This window comes from Lytechinus pictus, chromosome 5, assembly GCF_037042905.1.
Source record: "Lytechinus pictus isolate F3 Inbred chromosome 5, Lp3.0, whole genome shotgun sequence".
Lineage (NCBI taxonomy): Eukaryota > Metazoa > Echinodermata > Echinoidea > Temnopleuroida > Toxopneustidae > Lytechinus > Lytechinus pictus.
Genome location: NC_087249.1, coordinates 20,353,053 through 20,364,956, shown reverse-complemented (window position 1 = coordinate 20,364,956; position 11,904 = coordinate 20,353,053).

Sequence of the window (11,904 nt, the reverse complement as noted above, 5' to 3'; positions counted from 1 at the left end):
ACATGAGAATTTTTCTGTCAAAGATCTTGATGGAAAGAGACAACTGGTGGCGAAGAAGCATTTCAAAAAGGATGGTCTGGGGATCGATGGAACAATCGTGCTTGACATGCAATGAAATATGTGTCCCGAATAATGTTTTAAAGAAAAATCAACGTGAAGGTAGTATTCATTTGATATATGCTTGTACACCTCTGTCTATATATCTCTACCATGTCTACATGTGCGTATAGGGTAAACGATTCCGCCAGTTGATAGAACAAAACGTCTGGTTGGCAAATGTGTCGATTGATTTAATACAACGCAGGGATCGGGCATTTATAACTCTTTCTTTTTCATTCATAAGGTGGGATAGATGGGGACATGGAAATTCATACTTTGAAATAAATCACATGACTGGAGAGGGTAATGAAGGGGGGGGGGGGGGAATATATGGCATTTGCATATTACGTAGGCTTACTATCTTACGGTGCCCTCGGTTTAATGTATGACATCTAACAATAAATGTGCTTTGCGTTAATTTTATAGCAGCAACATAATCTTCACGATTATCACCATTCACATGTAGCCTCATTAACATTAATTACCACCATCATCACCATTATCGTCATCATCGTGATCATCATCACCACAATCGTCATCGTCGTCGTCATCATCATCATCATCATCATCGTCATCATCATCATCGCCGTATTGTAAGCATTCCCATTTTCATCAGCGTCACCAGGCAGCATAGCCATAATCTTTGTGTCACTGCTGTTATTTGTCATCATAAGCAACATCATCATCATTTTTATCAACATCATCATCATCCTCCTCCTCCTCATCATCATCAAAAGTCAAATGAAGGGGAGGAGGATGAGATGGGTATATATCATGTAGTTTTCATCATGACAATCGTCACACGCTAACTCATCCCGATATTTCTAGCGTGCTTGGCGGTTGGAGTCATTGTGTCATGTTTCACAGAGAGCAAATTTAGGCGGGAAGTCAGACCGGAGTAGAATTTCTTTTACACGTGACCTATGAAAAAACCCCAAGTGTCATTAATACGAACTTGGCAATCAAAGATTATGCTGTAGTGACTGATACGAGATTGACTCCCGTTTTATATTCATCACAGGTGATATTGTTGGCTTGGGTATCAAGGCATTTTGAGATTGCGGGATGCTTTTGCCAGTTTTTTTCTCCATTTGTTGCTGCTTTTGAGGGAAGGGAGGGGCATGTCAAAATAACTGTATCATTGGTGTCCTTAATGAAAATCAGTTATCATGAATATGGAAAATCATCAATATACTATTATTAATCAATTGGTTTTTCAATATAATGTATCTTGATCTTCACTTCCTCAGTAATACCACTATACCAGTACTGAGGTGAGTAAACATGTTTATGCAAATAAACTCCATTCAGTGAAGCAATGATATGCAAATGATATAGTCATGCGTTTAAGAGACACTGCATTAGAAATTTGACATCTTGAGAAAGTAAGGCAAACACATCACGAATATATTTTTTTTGAACGCAAGTGAATTCTTATATACATTTGACATTGAAAATGTAAGGTAATAGTGCATTTAAGGAAGTTCGCTGACCATCACGATTATAATCATGCTATCCACAAAAATAAATAACATTATTTGATGAAGACCCAGTGTCAGTGTCATTTCAGGATGTTCGCTAAACATCACGGTAAGATGTTATCTGTTAAAAAATAACAATATTTGGTGAAAACCCAGTATGTCAGTGTCTTAAACACCGTAATAAGTATATTTTAATCATGGTATCAAACTCCAACTACAGCCTACTCTTTATTAGTTCCATATGCTAATGATATATCGTCGTATGTTTATTTTGAGATTACGAACACCATTTTAACATCTAACTTAGATAGCCATCTTGCTGTTTTTTCCTCTATCGCCTTCCTTCATCATTTTCTTTTATCGCTGGTCGCTCATCGAAAATGTTAATCCTTCCTGCTTCCGCCCTTAATCTATGTCAATCCCTCCAGAGTCTTGCCGACTCAGCTTTAAAAAAAAATGAAAACTTGGGAAATGGCGTATCCAGCAAAGCGAGAAGACATGGTAATGTCCCTAGAAATGCCAGAAATGCTCACTTACTGTGTGTTGGGTGTTTGCCTGTAATCCAAGCTACGTGGGGAAAAGTTGCAAATTGATGCAAAGGTTCAAATCCTAGTCATGTCTTTATGATGGTGACGTTATAGGTCATCACCAGACGTGCTCCGATCGGTATAATTATGTCTGTAAAAACTCAATTACACACATAAATCTCTTTCTTAGCTGTGTTTTGGACCCAATCCCATAGAAAAAGAAACAAATGCACAACAAATAAGATGTTTAATTGAAAAGTAATAATAATAATGATGATGATGATAATAATAATAATAATAATACTAATGAAAATAATAAGAACAGTACCAACAACAACAACAACAATAACAATAATAATGATAATAATAATAGTAATAATAATAATAACGGCATTTACCCATGATAGCCACTTTACCTCAGAAAAACTGTTCTCCATTATTAGCATAAAATATTAAATATCAACTTTCATGTTTTGACCTCACTCTCACAGGTTTGGAAAATAAACAAACGCACAACAAATACGATATCAAAATCGATTGTAATGTATAACATAAAAAAGGGTCATTAACTAGGGCCCATGTAATCCCCAGGTATCCCCCAGGTATCCTTTCCCTACCAGTCTTCCTAAAAAATTAATGTTTACAATAAATTTCGAATATAAAAAAACAAACAATTTGAGTGGTGACTGTTCAATTTAATAAACAACGGTTGTAGGATACAAACTTCACTTTCTTACGAAGCGCCCAGGTGTCAACATGTTTAGCTCCCTGTTGAGTTACTCTCTGTTTTGCTACCCAAAAGTTTCAAGTCACGTGATTACGATTGCACGATTTTCTAGGTCAAGGTGAGATCTTGCAGATTTTTAACGCTTTTGAAATGCTTTTAGAAAATTATATTATCATGGAGATGATTTTATAATGGATGAGTAAGGACGAGAAGCTTCTTGAACAGGGCACCCTCAAACAGTGTGAAAAGGAATACAAGTCGTGCAGATCTGCAGTGACCATCAACCCTTATCATAACCTCTATACTACTACTACTACTACTACTACTACTACTACTACTACTACTACTACTACTACTACTACTACTACTACTACTACTTCTATTACTACTGCTGCTACTACTACTACGACTACTGCTACTACTACTTCTATTACTACTCTTCCTCCTACTACTTCTCTTCCTACTCATATACTACTACTACTACTACTACCTCTACTGCTACTACTACTACCATTACTACTACCACCACTTCTATTATACGATACCACCCCCAACATCACTCTTCCATTCTGTATTCCCCGTCCTCACAACATAAACGATAAGAATAGTGATACTGATAGTACAAATATTATACTAATAATCATATTAATAAATACACCTGTAATTAAATGTCATTGATTCAATCTATACTGATACCCTTTCTTTCTGCTTTGTACGTAAACCTCAAATTATAGGAATGCCCATTTTGAAATTCGACGGAAATTGGCGATATTTGCTTTTTCATTATCTTTTCACATCTACTGTAGATTACGAATTGGTTACGAATAGTACAACATCTAATCACATTTACTGTCGGGTCATTATCTATTCTCTCCTTTCACTCATCACCAATCTATATGCCTACAAGAGTTCCATTGTCTAATCGATTTTGTCTGCGCATTCCGCAATGAACGCCTCCAACACTATTACATTTGCTCCATTTCCTCTCTCCGTCGGAATGTCCGTTTCTCCTGCACTCCCCCATCCACATTTCCTGTCAGACAATGCTCTGAATATCGTTTTCACTTTTTCCCTTTTCCAATTCTTATCCGTTTGTCTGTTCGTCTATTTTTGTTTCACTATATTTCTTACGTACGATCAAGAACCTTTCCTCTCTCGTAGCTTCATTCTCTCCAGCCTCTCAACCCTTAACCTCCCCCATTCGAATCTATTTTTCTCTTTTCCACTTACTTGTCTTTCTTTAGTTTACTTAAAATATCTTCCTGTCTCCCTCCTCGTTTATTTTCATTTCTAACATCCCCCCTTTTTATCCCCCTTTCTGAATCTCCTCTCACTCTTGTACCTTCTTATATTTTATTTTCCTATGCCTCTGTTTATTGTCTACCGCTTTCTCCTTCTGCCTTTGTCTGTATTACACTGTTAGAAAAATTTATCCTTATTAAAAATAAAAGAAGTTCCTGCAGCAGAGTCTCAAGAACACCTGTAATCTTACCAGATTGCGTAATCTTACATTATATCATGTAAAATTACAGGAAATTGGTATTTGGTGAATGGAACCTTACAAATTTCCTTAAATAAAACACACTTTTCCCCCTTTTAAATAGGCCTGTTCTGTTAAATTGCAGAAAAATTCCTGTTTTATGAATTTATAGAATGATTCTGTTATTGCTTTCTGCAAAATCTTCTTTTTTTTCTGTAAAATCAGTTTTTTTTTTAACAGTGTATAGCCTCACACCCTCTTTTCCTAGCACTCTCTGCCTCACTTCCCCGATGATCTTGGCAGAATTTCATAGCATTTGATCGGTGGGGAGTAATCTTTTAATACTTGGATATGGCTTCCATAATCCGACAGTGAATGATAACAAGATTACCTCGTTGAAATGAATTCCAACCGCACTTGATGACAAGAAAATATTCAGTAAAAAGGGCAAACCACTCTTAATGGGTTGAGGTAGGTGTAATCGTTATTAGTGATATTACGTTGGGTACTCAGATATGATTTACGCCCAATATTTTTTAATCCTTCGGGAGGAAGTCGAATGGTAGTAAATATTTTTTAGATTTACATGTATACCTGATTTACTCAATCGCCATGAAAGGGATGTAAAATACCTGTATTGATACTATTTGATTGTGAATTCTTGTGATTCCACTTACCAGTAATAGTTAAATGTCATCGCTATCCTGTTCTTGTGTGTGTGTGTGTGTGCGTGAAGGAGGGTGTATGTGTCTTTTTCTGTTGCATATGCAATCAGTTAAAGGTGTTTTCGATATCCTCGCTGCAGAAGTCAGTATTTCTTTATTTCAGCGCTTTGCCCCCCTCGACCCCAGAAATATTTATGTTCGTTTGTCCCGCTCCAGACAGCATTGGTTGATTTTTTGATGATGAGAAGAACATAATCGTCTAGACTCGCTCGCGCTGCCAAAGAAGGCCTGCGGTATAATAACAATATCGGCATAGCATGACGTCTTTTATGAGTAGCTGTGACGCATTATGATGGGGGCATCCACTGCAATATGTTACAGATACGCTGGAATTATTGTGATCGCCATGATGCGAACAGAGCGGAAAATGCAATAAACGTAATTTCTTGTGCTCTTTATCTTTTGTAAGAGTCATGTTGTGTCCTCGGACATAAATATTATAATCAGGACAGGAGAGCAGATGTTTCTGTGTCAAAAAAGGAGAAAAAATACTCTTTTTACTGTTTTGAATTTAATGCAATAAAAGGGTATGCCTCTTGTCCTGTTTCCGAGTAAAAAATGTTTTATGAAATAGAAAGGTATAGCGACATTTATACGAATGAGATGAAAGGAGAGGGGGATGAAGGAGGATGAGAGAAAGAGATATATGGATTGAAAGTTAATAAACAGTGGCCAAGGGGGAGGGGGGCTGGGTGGGCTTCAGCCCCTACTTTTTTTCCAAAACCGTGTACAAAAACGTAAAAATTACCATCTGATTGTGATTTTTTGGCATGGTCAGCCCCCACTTTGAAAACCATTCCACGGCCCCTTCTAGAGAGAGGGAAGAAGGGGGCGGGGGTGAAGAGGAATGATACACTCGTAGAAATTTAGAGACTTTCTTTGTCCCGTATTTGGAACCATTTAAAGTTCTTCAAAGAAGCAGAAAATTGTTCTAAATAGTTCTTTAGCAACGAGTTATACAAGGAACACTTTAAAGTTCTTGTATATGAGATTCTTGATGCTATGAAGAACCCTCTCAATTTTGTACACTCTTAAAAGTTTGGGCAAAAAGGCCCAATTTGTAAACATCACTGGGCAACAAAATGTCCGAACGACTATTGGTTAAAATCTGTCAAATTTTGGAAATAAAAACATATAATAGTGTAATAAATTTTCGCAAATGGATAATAATTGCCCAGAATATATATTTTGTAACCAACATACATCACCCAACACCGAGGACAGTGTGTTGCCCAACATTTAAGTGTGTATGCCTATATGGTTCTTTATGCAACCTTCTTCTTCTTCTTCTTCTTGTCGGGTCACTACACAAGACCTGTTCAGTGGGGGGTACAAGATCTGGCTTTGGGGTTAAAGGACTCCAGATCTTCGGCAGTGCACAGCTCTGGTAGGAGGGGGCAGACCAGAAGGTGTTGCATCGTCTGATCCTCCCCACACTCGCAAGCAGTGTCCCCATCTATGTTGTAGCCCAATTTCTGCATAAGGACTTTGCACCGTCCTGTCCCAGACCGTAGGCGATTAAGACATAGCCAGGATGGCCATTCCTCACTTGAACCCGGGGGAGTGACTCGCTATGTCCATAGGAAAGCTTGTGCGTCACAGACTGGAGGTGGTTGGACCATAATTTGACCCTTTGATTGTGAGCAGAGCCATCGAGGGGTTCAGTCGAGTGAAGGAAACTACGTCTTGATTTGAGTCTCTTTTTGGCGGGTTCATGGTTGTAGAGTGGATGAAGCGGATTATCTTCTTGTTTAGTTTTTTTCCACCTGTGCTGCAACCTCTCTTCTGATGTGTGGAGGGGGCAATGCCACACAGTAGGTAAAGATCATCTACTCTTGTTGGTCGCAGGCAGCCAGTAATTGCTCTGCAGGCAGCATTCAGGGCTGGATCAATCTTTGCAGCATGGGATGACCATGGACCATGCACATGACGACTCGATTTTGATGGATTTTCTTCTCCTTCGTAAACACATTGCCCGAATCTGTTCTTGATCTTAAGTGTTTGATATGTGGTGATGGTATTGTTTACATTGTATGTTTTTTTAATAGTTTACTATGGTCTGTACTCATTCTTTACCGGTGAATTTAACTGTCTTATTTATCATTCCCAGACAGTTATGACTGATTTGATGAGAGCTGCTAAACTGAACCTTTACTATGAGCATGGACTTGTAGGTCCATGCTATGAAAGATTTGTGTCACAGACAGTTGGCTGTACATAGTTAAACCACAACTTTAGACCAGAGTTTAAATTACAGTAAGACAAAGTTTAGAAAACGGGTCAGAGTGTTTGGTTAGGATTCAGCAACTTAAGTAAAACGTCGTTCGAAAAAAAAACCCATCTAAAGACGAATATCGAAAGTAAAGATGTTATAATGCTTATTGTAAAGGAAATCAGAATATAAGAATAAATATTTTTCATGTTTAAGTTATGTAACGTGTTAACGTCTTTATATCACTCTCTGTGTTTCTGGCAATCATCTATATAAAATTATGTATAATTCAACGAACATTTCAATACATACACGTCTTTATGGTGCTCCCATAAGTATATGCTTTACCATGGCTTATACGAAGACGTGACAAAGATATTGACACCAAATCCTTGTGCATAATTATGATCAACTTGACTGGGCATCATCCCTGTGAAGGACAACCCTTTATTGCTCATGCAGGTGAGCGGGGCGAGAAGGTAGACTTAATTAGCATTTATCACATTGTTGTTAGATGGGAAGCCAGGCCCGATGATCCTTGGGAATTATCTACACGATACGTGTCGCTATATGAGAGTGATATATTACAAGAGGATTATGACTGAGAGAGTTTCTACTTGGTTGGTCCGCCGCCAGCCGGAGGGGATGGGGCTGTCATTGATTCGCGACTGCTTGCTACATTCAATATATTTGCCCTCAGTGGTAGTTCATTGGCGACTTATGTTTTAATAAAAACTTGTCATCATTATATCCCTTTCAATTATCTTAATTCATAAGCAGAGCATAATACTGACTGATGATGTTTAGCACTGCCGACTTGTTATGTCGTAACTTTGGCTATGACAATAGTTTGGGGGGAAAATGAAATTATACAAATAGGTCACATCATTCCAAAGCGTCTTGAAGACGCTTTGGAATGATCAAATTGATATTCTACAAGATTCACTCCAGGTAAGAATGTTCTTACACTGTTAAAAAACCGTGATTTTACAGAAAAAAAGAAGATTCAGAAGAAAGCAATAACAGATTCATTCTGTAAATTCATAAAACAGGAATTTTTCTGCAATTTAACAGAACAGGGAAGCGTTTCATGAAAGGACTTGTCGGACGTTTTATCCGACAAGTACTGTTTTATCCGACAGCTACTATGGTAACAGTGGCTCTCAACCAATCATTATCAAGAAAAGATGTCAGATCTGACAACTTGTCGGACGAAAATGTTTATGAAACGCCCCCCAGGTCTGTTTAAAAAGGGGAAAAGGGTGTTTTATTCAAGGAAATTTGTAAAATTCCATACACCAAATACCAATTTCCTGTAAGATTACGCAATCTGGTAAGATTACAGGTGTTCTCGAGACTCTGCTGCAGGAATTTCTTTTATTTTAAGGATAAATTTTCTAACAGTGTACTATTTACATTTTACAAGGACTAATCTTGAATAAATGCTTCACCCTAGGATAGTCTGGATATTGTGGATGTATACGAGAAGAAGATGAAGGAGGGGAAGAAAAGTGAGGAGGAGGAGGAATAACTAAAAGAAAAAAACATCAACAACTACCACCACAAAAATTAGATCAAGGGAATGGAAGAAAAAGGAGAAGAGAATTGTGTTTAAATATTATTATTAAACATTGCTGGCCAGTCGGACCATGTTTAATTTCTCTTAAATTTCCAAATTAACAAGATTACTTGTATCTCTTATGCAAATATCGCGGATATATCTAACAGGGCTGTATAGCTTGTCCATGATGTCGGGTGTAAAGAACAAACTGTCTTGAAAAGTATATCTAATGAGTACATCTAAGTTATCCATTTCCAAGTAAATTAGTTTAGATATAAATGAATCAACCGTTGGTACATGAAATTAATCGTACATATGGGGCATGCTTCCAATATCAAAACGATAATTTTTCACAGTATAAGAAAAGAAGCCAAACTATATTCGCTCACTTATGTACTATCTCTCCATTTATAAACTAAATTACACAGCACACAGTTTACGACTTAATTATGTAAAAAGTGATTTATTATTGACTGTATGGTACATGATTTTAGATATTTTCTTCAGGTACATATTTTCTTCAGGTACATATACCATTAATGTTAATACATGCCATGAATAATGTATGTATGTATATTATATAAATAGTGTACAATCTATTGTACAATATACTGGATTATATGTACGACAAATATACAATTATCCCGAATGCAGGCTTATATGAAATAGACCTGCACGAGGGAAAATTTTGTATTTGGAGTTCATATTGTCCAGTAATATTGTATAATAGAACGTTCAATATTTATTATAGTAAATTGTACAACACCTACTACGCGAGCAAATGGGAGGCTGAATGTCAAACATTCGTACCGTTGCATACGTACCACCGTTGCATGGGTCAGGAAAATGTGACGTCACTATAAAAATTAAGATTCAATTAACGCATTGTACGCGTTTAGTTAATGTTGACGCGCAGGGCTTACTGGCTAAATGCGCATTGCCATTATTCTCCCCATTCATTTAACACGGGCTTTACCCTTCAAAAATCGAAAGTTATATTGTACATATGTACAATATAACTTTTTGAAGGGATGTCAGGTGGTACCAATTTAGCCAATTACAGCTCGTATTTTACTACCACTATTTACTATATAAATATATGTATATATGAATTTTGGCAATTGAGGTATATTAATAGTTTTACAGAGAGTGAAAAAAGGTGAGCTTGCAATACACGCCACCATGGTCACAGAGGTGAGATCTATGTTCTCTGTCACGCTACTACATGATCGCCGTACTACATCCCAGTCATGAATATAACATGGATGTATTTATGTATGTCCCAAGAACTCCGCAGCATAATGTGACCTTTCATGTGAAGTGCAAGACATCAAGACATCCAAGCTTGGCATATGGCTCGGTTTTGCTAGGGCGCGAAACGGTTTGAAAGTGGGGGTGGGGCTGAGTCGAAAGTGGTGGTGGGGGGGGGGGGGCTGACCATGGCAAAATCACAATCAGAAGGTAATTTTTTTGTTTTTTGTGTACACGGTTTTTGAAAAAAAAATGTTGGGGGGGGGGGCTGTAGTCCCGTCATCTCCCGGTTCCGCTATCCCTGTTTTGTTACAGTTATACCAACGAAACGGACTCCGGACCTATATCAAAGCTATCATGCTATTTTGAATGGAATGTCATTGGTCGGTTTGGAGAAGGTTTCCTTCTTGTAACTAGGAGCATTAACTGGTTACATTTGTTTATATTAATACAATCAATACATCAAAATTTAATTTTAGTACCATGTGCTAAGATTTAGACAGGTGTTTGGCGCTCAAAAATAGTTCTGCCTTCCTGTAGTCATCTCTGATGATTCGATGTTTGCTCAAAGTCACATATTATATCGACTTTTGAAGCCATATGGATGGGGATCGGGCGTCGGTTTGGTTTTTGTGCAGGCGCAGGGCGGGAATTCGGGGTAGGCCTATGGCGTATTTGTTTTATGCATCAACTGACGTTCTAAACTTTTAAAATATTTGGATTAGCATAACAAAGTTCGCTATGATTTTGAACCAAGCAGAGGTAATTTTGTTCTCAATCGAACGTAATGATGCAATTTCAGGAGCTTATAACATTTATAGAAACAATATTAGAGAGATCTTTAATCTATTAAAGATTACACCTCTTCATATAATTAAGAGCATTTTCACACTTGAATCTTGAATCATCATTGTAATGATGATTGCTATTGTAATCGTGACTGTGATTAGCGTTCGTGATGCTAATCATGTTCTAGCTTAGTTTCACACGTTCTTAGTATTCGTCATTAGCCTTATATTTCACTGGAATCATTCAAATTATTTTTTTCATCGTGTGAAATGGCGGTTAGTATGTGTAGTGAAAATGAGTTGAATTTGCTTTTCAAATTTATTTCGTCGCTGAATGTCCACGGTGTAATAAAATACACACAGGGCTAATTCTTATAAATAGTTCAGACTTACCGCCCTTTCACACGGTTAAAAATCGCAATTTGAATGATGATTCCAGTAAAAATGAGGCTGACGAAGTGTTAGCACGTGTGAAATCAAACTAATACATGATTAGAATCACGAACGCTAATCACAATCACGAATTCCAATTCTACTCTGGAGGTGAGTTCCAGTTCCATTCCATTTAAAATGAGTTTTTGAGTGAGCGTGTGAAAGGTCCGACGATTCTAAAGACGAATTGCGTTACAATGATGATTCAAGATTCACGTGTGAAAAGGCCCTTAATTAAATCAATATCAACTTAGGTTGTGTACTATTCATATAAGAAATAACATTTAAAATTTATCTAAAATTGAGTTTGATTGGAATCGAGCCATCTTTTGTAAAAGAAAATAGAACAGGCATAGTGCGTCATAATAACATGTAATGATAATAATAATGATAATAATAATAGTAACGGTATATTTACCCAGGGTAGCCACTTCAGCTCCGAAAACTGTTCTCCAAGCGGGCCCTGCTATTATTATTACCCGGCTAAGCTAGGCTACCTATTCGGGTGCATACAGCTTTTTGAGGAATTACTTCCTGCCGGTACCCATTTACCTCACCTGGGTCGAGTGCAGCACACTGTGGATGAATTCCTTGCTGAAGGAAATTACGCCATGGCTGCAT